This window comes from Amphiprion ocellaris, chromosome 12 (assembly GCF_022539595.1).
Source record: "Amphiprion ocellaris isolate individual 3 ecotype Okinawa chromosome 12, ASM2253959v1, whole genome shotgun sequence".
In the NCBI taxonomy this organism is placed as follows: Eukaryota; Metazoa; Chordata; class Actinopteri; family Pomacentridae; genus Amphiprion; species Amphiprion ocellaris.
Window position 1 is genome coordinate 3,484,442 of NC_072777.1, and position 4,962 is coordinate 3,489,403.

General features: G+C 41.1%; 1 long non-coding RNA gene across 1 annotated transcript; it reads right to left on the minus strand.

Moving 5' to 3' along the window:
• Nucleotides 1-476: 476 nt before the first annotated feature.
• On the minus strand, nt 477-4,013 carry LOC129350267 (uncharacterized). The gene is made up of 2 exons (XR_008603611.1): nt 3,656-4,013; nt 477-2,480 (listed from the first exon to the last, which is right to left on the minus strand). It is a non-coding gene; the product is annotated as an uncharacterized LOC129350267 (long non-coding RNA).
• Nucleotides 4,014-4,962: the final 949 nt, after the last annotated feature.

Below are 4,962 nucleotides of genomic sequence, written 5' to 3' on the forward strand. Positions count from 1 at the left end.
GTCTGAGCCTCCTTACAAGCTGTGTTCCAATTATCTTTTGTTATCATTTAGATCTGTCCTCCATGCTTCCATCTTGGATGTTGAGTTTCTTCAGAACCAGATTCAAGCCAGCTGTACATTAATGAGATCAGTCCATTTTTATTATTTAAGAGATTCTTTGCATTGTGTCGGGCGGGACTACAGGACATCTTTAAATATTTGTTTTGCTGATAATATGCTGCTGTTTGTAGAAGGGAAGGGTGCTTTCTCTTCCTCGCATATGTTCCAGTTTGCACATGTGCACACCCTGATGGCTAATGGAGAGAGTAAAAGTCATGCACTTTTTGCCTCACAATGAGGAAAATGGCTGAAAATCTATGCTGACATCTAGTGCAAAAGGAAAGTATTTCTTTCCTCTTTTCATTATGTGACACATTCATTCCTAGGAGACACAAGCAAAGTTTTACTGATTTAATAATACACATGGAGCTATCAAATCAGAAAACAACGTATGTTACAATCTGCTTTATTGCGCATATTGAAACCTACAGAATAAAGTGATCACAGTTGAATTTGACTACACAAACTATATGAAGTCATAGCACAAATAAATGCCCGAAAACATACATTAATTTGAACACAAAGCGGGCAAACACATTTTATTTACTTATTAGAAACTCAGACAATATTCAAGACATTTCATGCCTTTATTCCACAAAGAGTTCTAATAATAAACAAATGAGCTAAAAAAGTGAAATTGCAGCAACAATGAATGACAACAACACAATATTATGTACAATTATCAATATCCTACTCCCAGTGAAATCCTTTGTTCAGTTACAATCCCAGTCAAGAGGTTCAAGGACATAAATAACCACACTTCTTTTTCTGTCACCTCTTCCACGTCTCCATTTCAGGGTCGCTGACCTCTCTCGCATGTAAGCATAATCTGCTCTAAAAAAGACGTGCATTGTAAGAGGATTTTTTTTTTTTTTTAAGGATCGCTGTATCTTGACCTGTTCACAAGCCGTCCCGGAGGTTACGACACAATCATCCTAACAATTACAGTTTAACTGCTTTAAATACATTCATATGCTGTCAAAGTTCCTTTTTCCTTTCAAAAGAATTGTGCACAATACATCAGAAAAGTCTACCTATGTTAAGAGACCTCTGCGGTCATTCATCTACGTTCATCTGGTCTGACGGTGGTGTGCAACTGGGAGAGACCCGAGTGGATCCACACGTTGGTTCAGGTGGCGACCAGGATGGCCGACCTGGTCGCTCTGCCTGACAACAGTCCAGCTCACAACACAAGCTGGTAGCACTCCACGTCACGCACTACTAATCTCATTCAGCATCCAAACCATATGTACATGACTATATACAAGTTATGTACACACAAAAAAGTGCAAAATAGCATTTTCCACACCTCAGAGGTTACACTTTTCGTATGTTTCTGTTTGAAGAGTGCTTTTCTTTGTGCATTTCTAAGGAGGTGAGAGCAGCCCAGCAGATTTTTCTAGCTTCTCTGGAATTTTGTTGAGAGATATCAGAAACTCTGATGCTGTCAACTCCAGAATCAAGAATTAAAACTTTGTTTCCACCGATTCTCTGAGTTGAAGATGCTTCTGATGTGACCATCTCTCACAGTTTCCCCCCAAAAAAGCCCTGATTTCCTCACAATAGTCACCAAAGTACCAGAGAAAAAGCAACAGTGATTGAAAAATTGAGGATTTCGGATGAGATTTCTGTGTTTATTGTCTTTACAGACGGCTGGTGTATCTGAAAAAATATTTTTAAATAGTTTTTTAAGTGCAATTTTGAGGCCCATTCTCGCTGAATACTCCCATGATAAGAAGGATCGTGGTTCAAGTGCAGCATCAACCAGTAGAAACATCATAAGCTGCCTTTCTGCTTCACTGCACATCAATCACAAACATTTAAGCACAGTGCTTAAATGAAGAGGTAGTTTTGAAAAAGGAGGGTTTTTTTTTACTCTTTACTGCACTAGCAGAGCCTTAAGGCAACAATCTTGTCAAAAGAAACACAATAAATGATAAATAATCAAGAACATGGATGGTGTTAAACTTGAACCACATGGAAGGAATTATTGTCAGAGATGCACAAAGAAAAAACTAAACAGAAGCATAGAATCTGGTAGCATCACTTCACATCACTATTTTTCCATGAGTAGTTTCATTTTACTATGTGATGGACACTAACTGTCCACGAGACTTCGCTGGTTGCCTGGCAACTGGTAAGAGGCAAGAAACAACTGTCATGATGAGCTTATTACCCAAAAAACACGAAAAACTTGAGCAGAAAAATGTGCCTGTGGTCCATCCGTCTTATCTTAAGAGGTGAGCCGATGGCTTGCAGTGCAGAGTGAGTTGACGGGAGCTGTAGCCGGACAAGCCGATGCCCATGAGTCCCAGCAGCATGGCCATACGCGGCATGGCAGGGCCCTCCCGGCTCTGCAGCACAGTCTGGGCTGCCTGAGTCTGAAAAAGAGAGCAGGAGTCACCAGAACCGCCCACGAAGCCACGGCAGCCACCAGCAGCAGGCGCCTTTAGCATTACCAGGGACGACCAAGGCACCGGGTCGGCTACGTTCCTCCTGGCTCTGGCCGTGGTGGAGTCCATAAAGAGGTGACCCTGGTCGCACACCTGCCGCATCCCAGCGATGGTCTTACCATAAGGAAAGAGCCGCGCTAGGATCTCCATCTTAGTCAAGTTTGAGTTTAAGTTCAACCAACTCAAACAGTTACTTGAATGCTCAGTTGGTTTGGAGACATCTGAGAATTTTCAAGTCCTAAAGTGTCTGTCCAGTGAAAACTATTCCTCCCCAAATTTGGTGATTTTTTTCAGATAAATGGAAGGTTTAAGTGCTCCTTTATGAATTGGGAAAAAAAACTTCTGTTTCAAATCCCACTGGACTTTCCGATAACACAACGTCACAAAGCTGAAAACAGGACTATTCTTCTTAGCTCATGAAAAGCTGACATTTTGGAGATGATATAAAAGCATAAAAGGTCAAACATTGTTTTTAGAAATTATACAGAAGTCATTTGTGTAATGCTGGTTTGTCCCCCACCACCAATTACTGAACTCAGATGAGCTCAGATAATGAGGTTGCTGTTTTTAAAAACAAACACAAACCAAACTGTCGGTTCCTAAATCCAGCTGCAGGTCTCTGAAATACCCACCAGGGTGCCTGGGAAAATGGATGGCATGGTATTCCTCTGGAGATCCAATTAGAGGGCATTTACCTGACCCTGGGGAGCTAAGGCATCTCTGATTCAAATCCATTCAAAGACAGGCTGCTGTAATCCTCTATTCTAAATCCTGCTTTGACACACAGAAATGGGAACTTTGTGTACAGTGGTGGTGTCGTTTAAGATGAGCCTTCAGGACAGCGAACTGATATGATTGAATAAAAGTCTACGCATGTTTAATCTGGTCAATGTATACCAAAAGAACATTAAGATAAATCTTGAGAAAATCTAAATACGAAGGCTCTGTTTGCCACATTGCAACTTGTTACTGAAACTGTGCAGGGCCTGGACTCTGGAGCTCAACAGTTGTTTGTTTTTAGAGGCTCTACTTGAATGTCCTTCACTTGATGGTCAAGACTAATCTATCTAAAGAAGAAAATCATCCGAAAGAACCTTACGCACCTGCAGGTATCTAATATATCCGGGGGTCAGTCGAGGGATGCGAAAAAACATTGTTGATGCTCTTTCCAGTGCTTCACAGCTGAGACTACGAACCCCTCTGAAACTTGTCCTCAGGGCTTCCTGCTAGGCGACTTTATCACCGCTAATCCCTTCGCTTCTTTGCCCTGTGTGTCTCTTTGGCGTCGGTCTTCTCTGAATGTGGCAGCAGCAGCAGCAACAGTTCTCCCCTGTGTCCAACAACAGTCTTTGCTCAGATACACCGACACACGCCTGCACTGTGATGATCCCCCCCGAGGGCGTCCGGTTTCTATAGGCAGCATATAAAGCCTTGGCCTGGTTGCGTAAGCTGGTCACATGGTTTTTGGGCTTTGTTTGTGTCAGTGATGGATTAGCAGATCCACTGGAGTTGCGGCACACTTGTGAAAGATGTTCCAAGTCCACTGCACGCCAATTATGCAGGGAAGAAACACATAACCCCATCAACGGATGACAAAGACACGCTATGTTGACGTCCACAAGGGTCACTGGGGCAGTTTTAACAATTAGGCACAATTAAAAGGTTACAATGGTAGACAAGATTTGGGATTAGCTACAGACCAAACAAAGACAAACCTTCTGTTCATGTGTCAACATCTCTGCTGCAATGCGTCCATGTACTTTATAGTTGTTCCTCTTAAGGGTTGTTGCTAATACATCCATTACATGATACATATTGGATGAAATGCAGGGAAAATCCTATACAAACCGTCAGTCTGTCACTCTAAAAACAAATGGGAAAGTTGAACAAAATATATTACACAGTTTGCTTGAATCTTTGCAAGTTTTGACAACTTAGAATGAAACTCTGTTTAACCAATGCACAATGCTGAGTTTGGGGAATTAGTCTGTTCTCTGCAATCAACAGTAATTTAAATGGCCTTAATCATCGGAAGCACAAACGGTTTTTAAAGATTTGAAATGCTCAACTCAAGGTCCAGAAAATTTTTCATGCCACTTTAATTAATTTAGTACAACTTGAATTTCCTTTAGAAATACTGAGTTGATTTAATTACTATCATTACCAATCAAATGTTTGGGGTCACTTAGAAATGTCCTTATATTTGGAAGAAAAGTCATTTTTTCAATGAACATTAACATTAAATGAATGATAAATCCAGTGTAGACATAGTTAATGTGGTAAATGACTATTGTAGCTGGAAACAGCTGATTTTTAATGGAATATCTCCATAGAGGTACAGAGGAACATTTCCAGCAACCATCACTCCTGTGTTCTAATGCTACATTGTGTTAGCTAATGGTGCTGAAAG